Genomic DNA, 19976 nt, shown 5'->3' with positions numbered 1-19976 from the left:
CAGTAGCTTCATAGCTGTTTTTCCTGCCTTCTAATATTCCTCAAGCCATTCCTTCCCTCAGTGAAATGTTGATTTGATCTTAGTTCTTCCTCCCCTAAAATCCCTGTAGTGGCAAGGCCCCTATTATCTATCTGTATGGTAACAGTTGTACTGCTTGATTTATCTTAAAAGGCTTGGTGGCCCTCATGCTCACCTCTTGTCATTCTCAGTTTTGTACTTCACATGCCCCTCCTTCCCCCATACTCTCTCTGTTGTGTCTTGCCTGTGTTTGCTCATGCTGTTTCCTCCCCACTCATCCCTACTCACTCTTACCCTTTATGACTCAGCATGGGACAACTCCTTCAGGAAGCCTTTTCTGATTCCTCAGGGTTGGGTCAAGTGCCCCTCCTCATTACTGGATCATTCTTGTTAGTGTATGAAACAATGTGATTTTTCTCTTATTTAAAAAAAAGTTATCATGATCCTACCTTCCCTTCTGGTTACTGCTCATTTCTTTCATTTTTATTTGGTTAAACATTTTTTATTGAGGTATAATTTATATACAACATTAGTTTCAGGTATACAACATAATGATTTGATATTTATACATATTGTAAAAAAAATCACCACAGTAGCCCTGGCCGGTTTGGCTCAGCGGTTAGAGCATCGGCCTGCGGTCCGGAGAGACTCGGATTCGGTTCCCACTAAGGGCGCATACCTTGGTTGCAGTTTGTCCCCGCCCGGGTTGGTCATGTGGGTGGCAGCCCCTCGATGTGTCCCTTTCACGTCGATGTTTCTCTCTCTCTCTTTCTTCCTCTCTCTCCCTCCCACTCTATCTGAACAAAAAATGGAAAGATGTCCTCAGGTAAGGATAAAAAAAAATTTTTTGAAATCACCACAGTAAGTCAGTATGTATGATTAATACATAGTTATAGCATTACCTTTCTTGTGATGAGAACTTGGTAAGATTACTTCCTTAGCAACTTTCCAGTATGCAATACAGTATTATTAACTATAGTTGCCATGTTGTACATTATTGCACCCCATGACTTATTTGTTTTGTAACTGGAAGCTTGTACCTTTTGACTTCCTTCACCCATTTCACCTAACCTCGCTCCGTGTTTCTGGCAACCACCAGTCTGTTCTCTTTCTATAAGCTTGGAGTTTTTTTTGTTTTGTTTATTTTTAAGATTCCACGTATAAGTGAGATCATTTGATATTTATCTTTCTCTGTCTGACTTAGCATAATGCTCTCAAGGTCCATGTTTTCACAAATAGCAAGACTTCATTCTTTTTAATAGCAGAAATATTTATACCACATTTTCTTTATCTGTTCATCTTTCAAAAGACAGTTAGGTCGTTTCCATATCTTGGCTATTGTAAATAATGCTTCACTGAACATGGGATGCATGTATCTTTTTGAGCTAGTGTTTTCTTTAAATAAATACCTGAAGTGGAATTGCTGGATCATATGCTAGTTCTATTTTTAATTTTTTTGAGGGAACTCTATGCTGTTTTTCATAGTGACTGCACCAATAGTGCACAAAGTTTCTTTTTCCTCCACATCCTCTCCAACACTTATTTCTTGTATTTTTTCATAGTAGCCATGCTAATAGGTGTGAGATGATATCTCATCATTGTAGTATTGATTTGCATCTTCCTGATGATTAGTGGTGTTGAGCATCTTTTCATGTTCCTGTTAACCATTTTCTTTGGAAAAATAGCTATTCAGATTCTCTGCTCATTCTTTGTTTTCAATTGATTTGTTTTTTTTGGGAAAGGGAGTTAGGGAGAGAGAGAGAGAGAGAGTGATTTTATTGCTCCACCCATTTATGCATTCATTCGTTGATTCCTGTATGTACCCTGACAGGGAATCAAACTTTAAACCTTGGAGTATTGGGATGATGCTCTAACCAACTAAGCTGCTTGGCCAGGGTCCCTCTGCTCATTTTTTAATCTGATTGTTTTTTTATATTCTATTGAGTTATATGAGTTCTTTATGTTTTGGATATTAACCCCTTAGATAAAAGATTTATAAATATTTTCTCCCATTCAGTAGGTTGCCTTTTCATTTTGTTGATGGTTTGCTGTGTGTATGCATTTCTTTGCTTCCGTTTAGAGGGAAACTCCTGTATTTTTTGTTTTTTCTTTTCATCTTTCTTCCACTAAATGACCATAATACGGAATTGAAGATTTGGTAGGTTTATTGAATAAAGTTTTGTAGCTTTCTTAATTTTAAAGTTTAACTCTTTAAGATTTGTCTTTGTGTAGATTAGCACTGTGAACAGTTTGTATACATTCTTCAAGTTTTTCCTTTTTTAAAAAATTATTTTATTTTATTTTTTTGGTACGTGCCCCTAGTGAGAACCGAATCCAGGACTCTGGTCCACAGGCCGATGCTCTGACCACTGAGCCAAACTGGCCAGGGCAGGTTTTTATTTTCTAATGGTGTATTAGACTATATCATTCTCTTTTTTAAAAAGGGATTACTGTAGTTCAATTTCAGTGCCAATAACTCTGCCCCATTATTATTACTTAATAACTTTTTAGTAGTTTTAACAAAGCATGAAGCTTAAGAAATATTTTTTAAATTTATTTTTATTGATTTTAGAGAGAGAGGGAAGGAGAGGGAGAGAGAGAAAAACATTGATGAGAGAGAAACATCTATCGGCTGCTTCTGCACTCCCCATACTGGGGATTGAGCCTGCAACCTGGGCATGTGCCCTGACCGGAAATTGAACCTGCAAACTCTCAGTGCATGGGATGTCACTCAACCAACTGAGCCACACTGGCCAGGGCTGCCTCATTATTTTTTATTATTGTGGTATTGTGCTTATGATATCTGATATTTCATCAAATGAGCAAAGTTTAGTTTGGGTAGGCATTAGTCATTTCCAGTTTTTATCTTTTAATTTTGCTTCAATGAACATGCTTATGCATTTGGCATTGTACTTGTGTGTGAGTATTTCATTGTTTCTATAGGTTAGATTCTGGATGTGGAATTACTCATTCAAGAATATAAGCATTGCCATGGCCAGTTTGGCTCAGCGGTTAGAGCGTCAGCCTGTGGACCAGAGAGTCCTGGGTTTGGTTTCCGCTAAGGGCACGTACCTCGGTTGCAGTTTGTCCCCGCCCCGGTTGGAGTCGTGTGGGTAGCAACCAGTCGATGTGCCTCTCTCACATCTGTTTCCCTCTCTCTCTTCCCCCTCTCTCCCTCCCACTCTATCTGAAGATAAATGCAAAAATGTCCTCGGGTGAGGATAAAAAAGAATATGTGTGTGTGTGTACACACACATAAGCATTTAAATTTTTAATAGGTATTTTGAGTCATTCCAAAAAGACTGTAACAGTTTACACTCTTATGCCTGGAGTATGAGTGCTGTTTCTCCATATTCTTGCCAGAGCCAAACTAGCCTTAATCTTTGTGGAACTGATAATGATCACTTTGTTAATTGCCCATCTTCTTGAACTTTTAGGTTTGTTGAGAGTTTTGGAGTTAGATGCTTATTTTCCCCTTCCCTTATATGTCTCTGTCTCTGCCCCTCTCTTTATTTAAAACATAAAATCAAATAGTATAGGAGGGTGCATTGGGAAAACTTCTGCCCCCACCTTAATAATCTATAGGATATCCAAAGTAAACATTTGAGTTTTGAACTGAGTGAGTTACAGCCTTATTATTCCATGAATTGACTGGGTTTATAGCACTGTCATTCAAGGCCAAGAGTACATTAGGGTTCTGGGTTAGAATTGGAATTATGAAATCTGCTAAATATCACTTTGCTTAATTTATTCATAAGTTGGTTCACACTGTTCATTGAGCTATAGATTGCTTATCTATGTAATGTATTCTAAGTGTATTTACATATACCTGGGAATAGTAATTTCCTTTTTAAAATTTTATTAGGGAATTCCTTAATCATATTGTGATATATGTTTCATATTTTTCATAAAAGGTTTTCAGTAGTGTGAGACAAAGGCTTAGGTACTTTCCTTCTGTGCACAGGTTGTGGTTACTTACGGTAATATTTATGTGTAATGGGGCAAAGGCATACTATTTTTAATACTTGTATGTGTTAGAGTTCAGCTGTTTCTGATCTATTTATATCTCTATCAGCTGTTTACTGTTTAAGTAATTAATTGGCAAATAACTTTTTTTCAAAGAACCTTAAACAATAAAGGAACATCTTACCTCAGTTCCCTAACTGAAGAAAGTCAGTGACTATATATTTATGCATATTATGTGAATTTAATAGTAATAGCTGCCATTTGTTTAGCAGTTACTGTGTATATATACGCTGCTAAATACTTAACACACTTAACATAATTTAACCTTTATCACAAACACTCTGATATCATCCTCAATTTGTATGTAAGGATTTATGAATATCTCTTTATAACTAAAGGGATGTTCAGATAGGTTAAGAAAGATGCTCGAGATCACACACTAAATTAGAAAGTGATAGAGCTGGAATTTAAACACATAGCATCTTGTTATTTGGATGTAATACAGTTTGATCTATGTCATGTTAAATCAAAACATGATAGCTTCCATTCTAGAGTATGAATTATTTTATTCATTAAAAAGTCATTTGTGACTTATGCCTGTTGGAACTTTCTGACAGGGAATGAATGTTATAGATTAGATTACAGTTCTATTCAAAGTGTGATTTGGATGTAGAGGTTTGGGAGTTAACTGCTTAAACTCGAAATAAAGCCTTGAGTTTGTTTATTTACTGAGAAATTTTATCTGAGAGAAAAATCTTATTTGTTAAGGTGTTTAAACTGGGCTTTAGAAAGAAAAGAAGGCTTGCCCTGGCCAATTTGGCTTAGCGGTTGGAGGCTTTAAACAAGTAAAGAGTGTGAGTGGGTGGAAACAAGGGCTTTTCAGGTCCAAGAACAGCATAAGCAAACACACAGAGACCTGGGGCTTGTGTAGGGAATTGCTAGTAATTAAGCAAGGATGGAATAAATAGTACTTTTAGGAAGAGTAGAAGATCAAGTTAACTAAGGTGATTGGGATCATTTTGCAAGATTTTGAAAGTTATCACAGCTCTCGGATTTGATTTTGAAGGCAGCAGAAGGTCAACGGTCCTTTTATAAAGGGAAATGAAGTGACCAGATTTGTATTTGAGGAAATAACTCTAGCATCAGTTATGGAAAGTGGAAAGTGTGGAATCACAGCCATCATCTTGACAACTGTTATGGGCCAGGATTAGAGGAACAGAAATGGAAAGGGAAAGGCAGTGGGGAATTGAGAGATTGTTCTGACTCAGTATTTGCAGGAATTGGTGACATATTAGATGCCCCTAGAGGGTTATAGATATTACTTGTTTGTTTTTTTGCTTTGGTGGTACGTGCCCCTAGCGGGAACCAAACCCGGGACTCTCTGGTCTGCAGGCTGACGCTCAACTGCTGAGCCAAACTGGCCAGGGCTAGATATTACTTGTTTTACTGATAGTATTTATTACTACTGTAAGTGGCTTCTGATAGTCACATATTTATTCTGTTATTAGAGTATGGTTGATGGCTAAATTCCTGACTAGAGGTGCTTAGGAAATGGTGGGTGAAGGATGGAATGGGTCATGACTGTAAAGGTTACAGTCATGAAATATTTATTTAAACTACTTATATGGTGCCTATGAAGGAGGCATTTTGTTAAGGTCTAGGGTATTCATTCTGATCTTCAAGGAATTAGCCATAGTCATGAGTAGTCCAGTAGGCCTTATTTGCTGTTCTTACTTTCTTTGTAATCTTTGGGTTTATGATTTAACTCCTAACCTTGTCTGTTCATATGGGATATTGCTTATATTATAATATTCTGAAGTTTAGATGAGGTAATGTATATAAAGTGCCTGACATAAGCAAATGTTTGTTCCCTTTAATCTGCCATGAATACAGAAATTAGGAAACCCACATTTATTAGGATTGTGTGTCACTTAGGTGGAAACAGACAGTGAATGCATTTTTAAAAGAAATTTTAAAAGTTTACCTTTTCTGATGATTTGATATCATAAGGCCTGATTGCTGTTTTTATTGTTTTCTCCGTTGTTACTATAGATAGGCCATTTGACTTGTATGTCAGCCTCAGTTTACTGATCTATTAAATGAACAAAATCACACCTATTCCGTAGAGTAGTCTGGAGATGCACTAAAGATAGTAGAAAAGAAATTGCCAGACAGACATAAGTAGCATAGCAGAATGGTGGAGATAAAAAAGATTAAAATGTACATTTCTCCTCATTACTAGTTTTGGGAGGCCCTTTGGCAACTTACTTAACCTCTTTTAGTCCTAATTTTTTTTTTATCCTCACCTGAGGACATTTTTGCATTTATCTTCAGATAGAACGGGAGGGAGGGAGGAAGGTAGGGGGGGAGGGAGAGAGAGAGAGAGAGGGAGAGAGAGAGAGACATCCATGTGAGAGAGACACATCAAGTGGTTGCCACCTGCACGACCCTAATCGGGGCCAGGGACAAACCGCAACCAAGGCACGTGCCCTTAGCAGGAACCAAACCCAGGACTCCGGTCCACGAGCTGATGCTCTAACCACTGAGCAAACTGCCCAGGGCAGTCCTAATTTCTTTATCTGTAATGTAGGAATAATAAAACATCTACCTCATAAGATTATTGTAAAGATTAATTGAAAGAGCACATGGAGCCCTGGCCGGTTTGGCTCAGCGGTTAGAGCGTCGGCCTGCGGTCCAGAGAGACCCGGGTTCGGTTCCCGCTAAGGGCACGTACCTCGGTTGCAGTTTGTCCCCGGCCCTGGTTGGTCGTGCGGGTGGCAACCACTTGATGTGTCCCTTCACATTGATGTTTCTCTCTCTCTCTCTTCCTCTCTCTCCCTCCCGGTCTGTCTGAACAAAAAATGCAAAAATGTCCTTGGGTGAGGATAAAAAAAAAAAGAAAGAAAGAAAGAGCACATGGAAAGTAGCTTATCCAAGCTCATTGTAAGCACTCAGAAAACGTGATTATTGTAAATGATACGGTTTCCTCTTGACGCTATTGAACAATGTACTCTTCTTTATTTGGCTTTGCTCTGTCATTAAAATTTCTGTATAGCTGGGTTCTGAATATAATGATGTTTTCTTTCATGGTAGTGGAAGAAATCAAAGATCTTTTTAAAAGAAAACTTCACTTTGGCCCTTAAAGTTTTTTTGGGAAAAATGTTTAAGGACTTGTGTTTAAGCCATAAATGGAGGTAGAATTTGAAATGTGATACATTTTTTTCTAGCCTATCTGAGCCTGTTTCTGTGTCTATAAATAAGGATTGAAATAGTCTATTTAGTCAGTCATATAGGATCTTTATAATAATTAAATGAGATTAAAGTATATGAACATGGCTTTGTAATTTCCAAACATTCTCTAACTCTATAGGATCTTTTGTGTAGCATTATTCAAGAAGGAAACTAGCCCTGGCCAGTGTGGCTTAGTTGGTTGGGGGTGATCCCTTGCACCTAAAGGTTGCAGGTTCACTTCCAGGGCAGGGTACATGCCTGGGTTGCAGGCTTGATCCCCAGTAGGGGGCGTGCATGAGACAGCCAATTGATGTTGCCATCTCAGTAGATGTTTCTCTGTCTCTCCCTCTCCCTTCCTGTCTCTTTAAAATCAATAAACTATTTTTTTTTAAAAAAAGGAAACTAGACAGTTTATTTTTTCTATCCATCACCCACCCCCTGAATGTGATACTTTCTGCTATTAAATTTTAGTTAAAAAAAAAAAAAAGTATTAGTAACTCTTAACTGGGGGTATTACCTAGCCATCCTGAGAAGCAGTGGATATCATAAGGGATAGTGAGAGTAGTCTTAATTATGTGGCGGCAGAAAAATGAGAGCCTCTGCACTGTACACAACTGATTAAGGGGTTTGTTTTCTTTGGTCCCAAAAGTCATTTCCCATCTCAGTCAAAATTATTGTTTCATAAATTGCATTGTTATTATTTCTATGTATTCACTTACAGTCCTGAGTTAGTGACTTTGTTTCCTTTTCTCTTTCAAAGTAAAATTATAATTTCTAAAGAACTCCCCTATGTATGTGTGAATTGTCAAAGCCTTGAAGAGATGACACTCTTGAAGATTTAATTATTACTAACAATGGAGAGACAGGAGTAAAGACCAAGGTGTTTTATATTTTAAAATTATATACCAACCTGAGTCGTTGTGCCTAAAGAATGGAAAAGGCCACCAAGATTATTTTCATTACCTTATTAAGCAAGTATTTAAAAAAGCTATGAGCCCTGACCAGTGTAGCTCAGTTGGTTGGACATTGTCCGGTGCATCCAAAGGGTTGCCGGTTCAATTCCCATTCAGGGCATATGCCTGGGTTGCTGGCTTATTCTCCACGGGTCTTGCAGGAGGCAGCTGATCGATTTTTCGCTCTCACGTCGATGTTACCCGCCCCCTCTCCCTTTCCCTTCCTCTCTCTCTAAAAATCAATTTTAAAAATCTTTAAAGAGCCCTGGTCGGTTTTGCTCAGCGGTTAGAGCATTGGCCATGGTCTGGAGAGACCCAGGTTCGCTTCCCACTAAGGGAACATACCTCGCTTGCAGTTTGTCCCCAGCCCTGGTTGGGTTGTGTGGCTAGCAACCCCTCGATGTGTTCCTTTCATGTCGATGTTTCTTGCTCTCTCTCTCCCTCCCACTCTATCTGAACAAAATATAAAAAGAAGTCCTCAGGTGAGGATAAAAAAATAAATAAATAAAAATAAAAATCTTTAAAGCAGCTATGAATGTTTGTTTTGGGGGCAGATGTACTATTTGCATTTTTTAACATTTCCATAAAATTTGTTTGCCAAATAAATTGTTTTATGTGTGGGCAACTTTTTTCCCTAAATAATATCTAGATTCCTATGTTTTGCCAATTTTGCCAATCTTTAATGGAAAACGTTTGTTTTTCTCTCTCTCTTCTACCTCTTAGTGACTATACAAATCAATATCAGCTGTCCTTAGATCTAGCCATAGTGTGCATTATTAAACAACATGTAAGCCTACATCTTTTAAACATAGTGACCTTGTTCTATATTTTCCACAAATGTGATCACAATGATTTCCTTTTGTGGCAAACAAGACTATTATTCTATGAGTGAAGTTTTTTTTAACTATCAGAGGTAAAGAGTGGTGGTGCAATTATTTTGTTGTTTCAGCTAATCTCAGGATGGTTTAAGCTACCATTTTATGAGGATAATAATGACCTATAAAATATAGTCATTATTGTGTATTTAAAGTATCACAATATTCCCGTGTTCTATCCTTAATATGCTAAAATACATGGCCTTTTAATAAACACGTATTTATTTTAAATATTGGAATTAAAATTTTGCATTCTTTGAGGTTATTAGAGATCTCTTGGTGTTAAAAAGATTGAGTTTGGAATCAGTATGTGTTCTTTAATACCAGTACCTAAGTAGGAGGCTCAAAGACAAAGTTGGATGCATCTTGCTATGATTAACACACCATTAGAGGAGAAAATAATTAGGATTTGCTTGTCAACCCATCAGCTTTGGAATGTGGGAAATAGGTTAATCTTCAATTTAGAATTTGGTGTAGGCTTTCAATGTCTCACCTCTCAGAACTGTAATATTCTGATATGTTTATATCGTGTCTTGCTGAGCTTCAGAAATCTAATTTATTTTGTCCTAAATCCTAGTGAAGGATTGTCACAATTTGATTGCATATTTTAAAAGGTTGTAATCACTCTAGCTGTGTTTTGTGTTTTAATGTTCTCATTAAATTAAAAAAGTTTTTGCTTTTCTACCTTCTTTACTTCTGGCCTTCATAATCTTATTTTTGTTTCTATGTAGAAAGAGAAAAATACCTTTTCTCCTCTTTCACTTGTAGTGTAACTCCACAAGAAAAAAAATTACTTTACAATGAATGTGTCTGGAATGTCACTTGGTGATGGAAAAATCCTGGCAAGTTTATAATATTTACAAGACTTCTGGATACATATATGTTGACAAGTTTCTTCTAGTTATATGTGAAATTATATTTTGGCAAAAACATTTTATCACTTTTCTATGTTTTTTCCTATCGCATATGAATAAAATTTTATATTTTCCTTTTCAGTGGCACAATTTAAAAAGTTCAGCCTCTGAAACTTGTGGTACTTTGCTAGTCAGGAAGCTAGGAAGGTTATATAAACAAACAAATTTGCATATAATATGCATATAAAGACTTGTATACTCTTTAGAAATAACTAAATTGTTGGTGGCAAAAATGCACAAACCATGGATCTCCCTATTTCTAGTGACTCCCACTGCAGTTCGTCCTACACACAGCTGCTCAATTATCAGAGCTGTTAGAGTAATCTCCCTAAAATAGTACTTTTTATCAAATTATTTAGTAGTGGCTTCACTCTTAAGAAACATCAACTCCTTAGTACAATGCACAAAGCCCTCTCTTACAGCTTCACTCTATCACTGCTTCCTTTTTTGTTACCCTCTGGGGCTGGGCCTTAAATTAACTATATGTAATTGTACTGCAATAACCTGTTCCTCCTCCACCTTCTCCTTCTCCTTGCCTTTTATTCAGATCACCACCCTCACACATAAGTGCATCCTTACCAACTGACTGTGCCTAACTATATTTCTCACCAGCCTCTCAGAATTTTGGTATTCATTTTATACTCTCTTAGTTTATTGTCAGTGTAGAGTTCCTCTGCATTAGATTTGATAGATGTGCAATCTCTCTGAGATAGGTGCAAAGTAAATGTTATAGACTGAATGATTTGCCTAAAAGGTTGAGTTAGAGTTGAAATTGGCTCTTTCTATTGTGATTGCTTTAGGAAAACTTCATAAACAAAATGGGATTTCATAAATTTGGACTGAAAGACCAGAGAGTATTTAGTCTAAGTAGGAGAGGAGGGAGGCATTGTGGAGTTTTTGAAGGAATAACTGTCAAATCTGCAGTAGTTGTGAGACCATTCCTGAGGAAGTCCAGACATTGGACTTATTAGACAAAGATTTTAGCTGGTTTTTTTGTTGTTGTTGTTAATCCTAACCCAAGGATATTTTTCTATTTATCATCAGATAGAGTGGAAGGGAGGGAGAGAGAGAAACATCGATGTGAGAGAGACACAACCACTGGTTGCCTCCTGCACGACCCAGCCAGGGCCAGGGAGGAACCGCAACCAAGGTATGTGCCCTTGACTAGAATTGAACTCACGAGTCATTGGTCCGTGGCTGGCGCTCTAACCACTGAACCAAACTAGCTAGCGCAAGACTTTAACTATTTTAAATATACTGAGAATGCTGAAGGAAACTGTTGACAAAGAACTAAAGGAAATCAGGAGAATAATTTATGAACAAGTAGAGAGGTACAATGGGGAGATAGAAATTGTAAAAAGTATAATAGCTGAGATAAAAATTCAGTGGAGCCCTGGCCGGTTTGGCTGAGCAGTTAGAGCGTCGACCTGCGGTCCAGAGAGACCTGGGTTCGGTTCCAGCTAAGGGCATGTACCTCAGTTACAGTTTGTCCCTGGCCCTGGTTGAGTTGTGCAGGTGGCAGCCACTCGATGTGTCCCTTTCACGTCGATGTTTCTCTCTCTCTCTCTCTCTCTCTCTCTCTCCCTCCTGCTCTATCTAAACAAAAAATGAAGGGAAAAAAAAAATTCAGTGGAAGATTCATTAGCAGGTTTGAGCAGGCAGAAGTAAAGGACCAGAGGGAAAAAAAAGATGAAGAAAAATGGCTAGTATCTGAGGGACCAATGGGACACCAAGTGTACCAATATATACATTGTGGAAATCCCAGAAGAAGAGTGAGAGAAAGGGGCAGAAAAAAATATTTTAATAAATAATGCCTGAAAAGTAGTTCATGGTTTTAGATCTTATATTGAAATCTTTGATCTATTTATTTGTGTTTAGAATGAGGTAAGGGTCAACTTTATTCTTTTTTGTGTGATTATCCATTTGTCTCAGGACCATTTGTTGGAGACTGATCTTTTCCTATTGTGTGGACTTGGCACCTTAGCTGTCAGATGGACAGATTTGTTTCCCGACTGTTATTCCATTTATGGCAGTGCCACACTGTTTTGATTACTGCAGTTTGGCAGTAAGTTTTGACTACAGGAAGCATGCATCCTCCAATTTAGTTCTTTTTAAAGATAGTTTTGCCTATTCAAGGTCCATTGCAATTCCATATGAATTTGAGGGTCAACTTCCATTTCTGTTTAAAAAGGAGGGGGCTGTTGGCATTTTGATAGGTATTGCATTGAATCTGTACATCACTTTGGTTAAAATTGACACCCTAACAATATTGTCTTTCAATCCATTAATATGGGCTGTTGTTCCGTTTATTTAAGTCTTTAATTTCTTTCAACAGTATTTTGTAGTTTTCAGTATACAAGTCTTTTATTTCTTTGGTTAAATTTATTCCTAGGTATCTTAGTTAGATGCTATTGTAAATGGAATTGCTTTCTTAATTGTCCTTTTGGCTTGTTTGTTGTTGATGTATAAAAACACAGCTGATTTTTGTGTTTATCATCTAAGCTGCAACATTGCTGAATTCATTTATTAACTCTAGTCACTTTCCTGTGAATTCTGTGGGATTTTTTTTAAAATATTTTTTTCTTTATTGATTTTAGAGAGGAAGGGAGAGGGAGAGAGAGATAGAAACATGCTCCCCACTGGGGATTTGGCCCACAACCTGGGCATGTGCCCTGACCAGGAATCGAACCGGTGACCTCTTGGTGCATGGGTCGATGCTCAACCAGTGAGCCACACCAGCCAGGCTCTGTGGAATTTTTTTATATAGAGGTCAGTCATCTGTGACTAGACATAGTTTACTTATTCCTTTCAACTTTTTTTTAATCCTCACCCAAGGCTATGTTTATTGGTTTAGAGAGAGTAGATAGGAAAGAGAGAGAGAGCAAAACATTGATGTGAGAGAGAAACATCGATCAGTTGCCTTCTTTACATGCCCTGACCGGGGATCTAACCTGCAACCTTTTGGTATACAGAATGATACTCCAACCAACTGAGCAACCCAGCCAGGGCTTTCCTTTATAACTTTTATTTCTAGTGAAATAATAGCTGAGATAAAAATTCAGTGGAGCCCTGGCTTACACAAAATCTTTAAAACAAAATCTTTAAAACAAAAATGTTTTTTCAGTTATAATTGACATTCAATATTATACTAGTTTCAGGTATAAGGCATAGTGGTTAGATATTTATAAAACTTACAAAGTGATCCCTCATAAGTCTGATATCTACTTTGCACCATACATAGTTATTAACAATATGATTGACTATATTCCCTATGCTGTACTTTACATCCCTGTGACTATTTTGTAACTGCCACTTTGTGTGTCTTTTTTTTTTTAATTGATTTTTTAGATAGGAAGGGAGAGAGAGAGAGAGAAACATCAATCAGCTGCCTTCTGTACGCCCCCCACTGGGGATCAAGCCCGCAAGCTGGGCATGTGCTCTGACCGGAAATCGAACCAGGACTTCTCAGGCCGTGGAACAATGCTCAGTCCATTAAGACACACCAGGTGGGAACCAATTTGTACTTCTTGATCCCTTCACCTTTTTTCACTCAGTTCCCTAATCGCCCCTCCTCCCCCATCTGGCAGCTGTCAACAGTTCTCTGTATCTATGAATTTGTTTCTGTTTTGTTTGTTTATATTGTTTTTTAGATTCCACATATGAGTGAAATCATATGATGCTGTCTTTGTCTGACTTTGTCACTTAGCATAATACCCTCTAAATTCATTCATGTTGTCACAGATGGTAAAATTTTATTCTCTTTTATGGCCAAGTAGTATTCCATTGTATATAGCTACCATATTTTTTTTTCAGTCATTTATTGATGGACACTTAGGTTACTTCCATATCTTGACTATTGTAAATAATGCTGCAATAAACATAGGGATGCATATATCTTTTCGAATTAGTATTTTAGAATTTTTCAATTTCTTTCCAGTGTGGATGTTTTTTATTTATTTTTCTTGTACCTGGCTAGAACTTCCAGTCCAGTATTACACAGCAGTGATGAATGCAGGCTTCTTTATCATGTTCTTGATCTTAAGAAGAAAGCTTTCAGTCTTTCATCATTGAGTGTTATGTTACCTATAGATTTTTTATAAATGTTCTCTGTCGTGTCGGGGAAGTTTCCTTCTAATCCTAGCTTTCTGAATGTTTTTATCATGAAAGGGTATTGGACTTTGTCAGGACTTTTTTTGCATAAACTTGGATGATCAATGATCATGTGTGTGTGTTTTTCCTTTTTTCTATTAATGTGATACGTTGGTTGACTTTATTATATAGAACTACTTGGGATAAATCCCATTTATTTTTAGCGTGAGTTCCAAGTTAGGCTAAACAGAGATAAGAGCCTTTAGTCCATCTGTCAGATAGCCCCAGGCAGAATAGAACAGATAGACACAATAATTTGAGATTTAACTCTACTTGGCTCCCTCTGGAACCAAGTACCAGGGTTTTACACTGAGAATGCAGGCTCGTGTATTTAAGACTTCTGTTGTGCCCTGGCCGGTTTGGCTCAGTGGTTAGAGCATCGGCCTGCAGTCCAGAGAGACACGGGTTCAGTTTCTGCTAAGGGCGTGTACCTTGGTTGCAGTTTGTCCCCAGCCCTGGTTGGTCTTGCGGGTGGCAGCCAATCGATGTGTCCCTTTCACGTCGATGTTTCTCTCTCTCTCTCTCTCTCTCTCTCTCCCTCCCACTCTCTCTGTACAAAAAATGGAAAAATGTCCTCGGGTGAGGATAAAAAAAAAGACTTCTGTTGTACTGGGGAAAGGGATGGGACTAGGGTAAGTTATGCTACAAAGATATCCTACCATTTTTATGTTGCCTTTTTCTTGATTCAGTACAGTATTTACTGGCTTCTGTAAAACTGTTTTTCAGAGTTCTAACAAAGTTGGTCCTGACAGTGTTGATTGTTTTTCAAAATTTCTGAACTTAGAAACTTTCTGAGCTTAGAGCTGCCTACTCCATTTTGCTGATATCACTTTCTTAATTTCTTATTTTAAAATTTTTTCTTCTTCTTTTTTTTTTTTTTTTTATTAATGCATTATCTGTTATATTTAGGCACACGTGTCCTAATTTTGTATTCATTTCTGAAGTGATTTTTTTCCTTTTGTTCCTATTTCTTTTTGGAGTTCTTTCACCTTTTCTAGAGTTTTATAATTGTGATTCATGTTTTTCTTACATGTCTTGAATTACTTTTATAATTCGTTTTAGCTTGTTTTAAAATAGTATGTTATAATTTTGATGTGCATACAAGGTCTGTCTTTCATTATCTGTAGGGATGTTATTCTGCTCTTCATTCTCCTTTTTCTTAAAATAACTGTGTGGGATGGGACCTTGACATTTTCCTGTTGCTTATTTTTATGTGAAATTTGTTTTCCTGAACTTTTAGAAGGGGTCAGGATTCAGGATAGCTTTTATAATGTCACAGAGCTCCCTCTTCTGTTTTTGATTTTTATAAAATGTTTAAAAATATGGTGACTTCCCTTTTCCTTCTCTACTTTTATCTGGACGTCTTCTTTCCTTATCTCTATTGTCCCTGTTTTGCTCATTTTTGGTTCCATACCTAGTAGCTTTCTCCCAGTGTGGAGCACTATTCTGGAAGCAGCTTTTGTTGGGGGTTAATTTTAAGAATTTATATGACTCAAACTGCTCCAGTCTTTCCCCAAACTTACCTGGCACTCACTTGTTATTGGATTGGGCTAAATCTTTCCAATTTTTAGCTTTTCTTCTCAAATTGGCCATCATACCGTCTAGTAAATACCTAGTGACTATTTTGTTTTTGTTTTTTTGTTTTTTTTTGTTTGTTTGTTTGTTTATCCTCACCCGAGGATATTTTTCCATTTTTTGTACAGATACAGTGGGAGGGAGAGAGTAAGGGAGAGAGAGAGAGAAACATCGATGTGAAGGGACACATCGAGTGGCTGCCACCCGCACGACCAACCAGGGCCGGGGACAAACTGCAACCGAGGTACGTGCCCTTAGCGGGAACCGAACCCGGGTCTCTCTGTACCGCAGACTGACGCTCTAACCGCTGAGCCAAACCGGCCAGGGCCCTAGTGACTATTTTGATGTTCTCCTTAAGCCCCTCAAATGCCCCATTACTTCCCTGTGCATCCTTCTGCACAGGTGCTGATTTTATGCAGGTGCTGTGGCTCATCATGGTTTTTCTCACTTGTATTTTGAAGTTCATGTGGATACCTTGTCACCTCCTTTTGTTGTAAAAGTTGTCTGTGGGATTTTGGTTTTGCTACCTTAATTACTCTGTTCTATTTTAGTTTAGGTGGTGATTCAGGTAGATTACAAATACATTATACATGCTCTAGCCCTTGTGGTCAGTTGGTTGGGTGGCATCCTGTGCACTGAAGGGTTGCCAGGTTGATTCTAGATCAGGGCACATTCCTGGGTTGCAGCTCAATCCCTAGTGAGGGACATGCAGAAGGCAGACCATCAATCTTCTGCTCTCGAACTGATGTTTTTTTCTTTCTCCCTCTGACTTCCTCTGTCTCTAAAAATCAGTTAAAAATCTTACACACACACACACACACACACACACACACACAAACACATACACACACGGTACAGCATTTGCCATCTAGAATCCTAATCCATTCTGCATTCACATTTTTAAAATGCCCTGTGTGGCCCTGGCCAGATAGCTCAGTTGGTTAGAACATTGTCCTCATATACCAACTTTGTGGGTTCGATCGCTGGTCAGGGAACATAATAAGAATCAACCAATGAATGAATAAAGTGTAACAACAAATCTCTGTTCCTCTCTCTCTCCCTCAGGCCCTTTCTTTCTCCCTCCCTCCCTCTAAAATCAATTAAAAAAAATTTTTTTAATTCCCCTAAGTATGGACTTAGAGTTTCTGACCTCTGGCCTATGGCACGTCTACTATGTCTGTGCTTTGTTCTGAAGCTTTAGTTCAGATGTTATTAATTTGTTGGTGTTTGGGTATTGTAAAACTTATCGATGTAGAAAGGACTAGTAAAAAGCAGTTTATTATTACAATGGAAATGAAAGTATTTACTCTTTGTAACAAAGTTGAAAGTGATTCAAAATGTATTTGTTTATGGAATGAACAGCAGGAACTTTCTGTTCATTCTGAACTTCTGTTCAGAAAGCCAAAGAACAAATTATGCAACCTGTAAAGTGCTGTCCCTGTGTCATTGAAAGTAATTGTGATCAGCAAGAGACAAGGAAAAGGAACATGGGGCAGGGACAACCTTTCAGTTCAAGGATCACTGTCAATGCTTGATATCTGGGAGCTTAACAATTCATTCATGGGAGAGCAAAGGGTTAATTCAAGATAAAGCCTGAACACAGTGAAAGTTGAACTTTGGCCACAAGCCACAGATTGTTTTATGAATTCTGAACTACTTACATGCCTCAACATCAAAGTAAATGGTCCATGGCTAGTGTGAGCACTAGTGCTGCTTTTGGGCATCCCTTGGGCTGTTAGGAAATAAAGATAGCTAAAGTTTTACCAGGGTTGTTTTTTTTTTTAGAATAGCCCACACTGATTTCTTTTAGAGGGGTAGGGACATACCTGGTAGAAGAAGGTTTATCAGCATAAATATGGAGAAAAATATTTCTGGATAGAGAGTGACAAAGGACCAGTTAATGTCCCTACTTACAGGAAATACATCCAGGTACGGTAAGCACAGTCCTTTCTCAGTCCCTAGCAAACAAGTTGACTTCTTTATATGTACCTTGAGGAACCTAACTTGATTTGAAATAGAATAGCTTCTGTTCAATGTAGACTGAATAATGGCAGATGTTTCATAGGTGGTGCAGAAACATTTTTTTATATCAATCTTTCAAAGCAACCAAAGACAGAAGATTAAACCATATCAACCAAATATTTCTTAAGGGAAGTAAACAAATGATGTCTAGCTCTACGCAAGTGCAGAGACTCAGGGGCATGAGTGGAGGTTAGTGTGGCTGGGAGAGATGAGGGAATAGAATGGTGGAAGTGATCAAGTTTGGAGAGGAACCAGGAGCCAGATTATAAGCAATAATGGTAAGAACTTTGGACTTTATTCTAAGGTGTATGGAAGCCATTAGGTTGAGAGCAAAGAAAGAATGAGCAACTCATGTAAACGATATGTTTAAGCTAAATGGATGCCAAAGGTACCATGGAGTGCTTTGGACAATAATATAGATGTGTCAGAATAAAAGAACCTGGGTTAATATTGATTTTTTTATTTGAAATGTTGTGGTTTTAGAATTATAAAACATGAGGTGTTCACACACACCTTTTTGTTTTCTTAAGTTTGCTAAATAGTACTGAACCTCATTTCATATATTATTTATATTCTGTTCTCTTTAATGTTTACAATGAAATGCTAGTTGCAGCCCACTAAATTAACTTAGTCACATTAATGGATCAGAACTTGAAGTTTGAAAACTACTGTAAATCTAGTATAATCCCTTTATTTGTTTTGCCATGGCACACATTGTTGAAAATTCTGGGCAGACCGGAATCCAGATATCACCACATTTCCTAAGAGTATATTTATTAAAAGACAAAAACAACCCTGGCTAGTGTGGCTCAGTGGTTTAGAGCATCTCTGGTTATATTCCTGGTCAAGGGCACATACCTGGGTTGCAGGTTTGATCCCTGTCAAGATTCGTGCAGGAGGCAACCAATTGATGTTTCTTTCTCTCTCTCTCTCCCTCTGTTTTTCCCTTTCCCTCCCTCCCCCCTTCTTTTTTTTTTTAATATGTTTTTATTGATTTTTTTTTTTTTAGAGAGAGAGGTAGAAACATGGATATGAGACAGGAACACCGATTAGCTGCCTCCTGTACATCCCTACTAGGGATCGAGCCTGCAACCTGGGCATGTGCCCTGACTGGGAATAGAACCTGGGCCTCAGTCTGTGGGATTGACTTTCAATCCACTGAGCCATACTGGCTGAGCCCCCCCACCCCCACTATCTCTAAAAATCAATAGAAAAAATATCTTCAGGTGAGGGTTAACTAACTAAATAAATAAAACAAAAGACAAACTTCCTTATACAGTGTAACAGTAGGTTCTAGTATAGAAAAATTTTGAGGAGAAGTGTTCTTACTTGAGTTTATTGCTTGTGTTATTCTCCCTGGTATGAAATGTTAAGGCCTGTAAATTTCAAATGGACTTGTAAAATATTAATACAATTTTCTTTATTATGGTTTGTAATTAAATATACAAACTGCCAGCCAAAGTAACAGTTGGTCTCTTTTGAATTATAACAGAGTAAATCATTTATAGATAGCCTGGTGGCCTTTATATTGTCACCTAAGTATTAATGAAAAGAAATGTCATTTTCATTTTTTCTGCAAATTGCTTCTTCTTTTGTTGTGTTTCATTTTAGAAGAGAGCCTGTGGGAGGAATGGAGTATAAATGAAATATAAAGGTCAATGTGAAGTAATGGGAAAGATGGTCCCTTTAATTCTCTTATTTAAATCCTCCTGTGTTCCACAGCTCTATGACCTTTGGAAAAATACTTGCCTTTGCCTCACTTTTCTCATTTATAAAAGGTAGTAATATCTGTATCACAGCTTTAATGTTAAGGTTAAATGACAGCCTGGAGGTGTAACATGTATTTTAATAAATATTAGGTTGGTGTTTTTTTTTCCCCTTAGGAAGGAATTCAGTGAAAATATGTTGCTAGAATAATCAGGGCTAGAGAGTGTAGGAAATTTTTAAAAAGAAAGCTGCTGCTTTTTTTATTGGTTGTCCTTTTCCTGGGAAGTCTATTGTGTGTGAGGAACTGCAGTTGTTCTTAATTTCCTTTAGGATGGACAGGTGATAAACAGGTAAATTTCGTATGCTTCTTCCTAACCCTTCCCTTTTAAAGAAGGAAGATTACTAAGTGATGAAAGGCAAGTTTGGGAGGCCAGGAAATAGTCCCTTCATAATTACTTCCATTATTTTCATTTCTAGTGTCTCCAGTCTGTTTAACACAAAAATTTACTGCAGATGTATCGGTCCTAATATCAGTATGTTAACTAACTGATAGCTATTAATTATAA

At 37.6% G+C, this 19976-nt stretch overlaps 1 protein-coding gene across 32 annotated transcripts in view; it reads left to right on the top strand.

Annotated features, from left to right (window-relative positions):
- The window catches only part of LOC118633232 (sarcolemma associated protein), a 160739-nt gene that overhangs the window by 43506 nt on the left and 97257 nt on the right, over positions 1-19976 (top strand). Inside the window, exon 1 of one of the 32 annotated variants that reach the window (XM_036266976.1) lies at positions 13445-13463. The exons of the other annotated variants lie outside the window; for them this stretch is intronic. The gene's annotated coding sequence lies outside the window, so the exon portion shown is untranslated. Of the gene's footprint in view, positions 1-13444; positions 13464-19976 lie in introns of those variants that run through there. 32 annotated transcript variants of the gene reach the window in all.

This window comes from Molossus molossus, unplaced genomic scaffold (assembly GCF_014108415.1).
Source record: "Molossus molossus isolate mMolMol1 unplaced genomic scaffold, mMolMol1.p scaffold_m16_p_18, whole genome shotgun sequence".
Taxonomy (NCBI): Eukaryota; Metazoa; Chordata; class Mammalia; order Chiroptera; family Molossidae; genus Molossus; species Molossus molossus.
The sequence above is the reverse complement of the archived record's forward strand: the minus strand, read 5'-3'. Positions and strand labels throughout refer to the sequence as shown.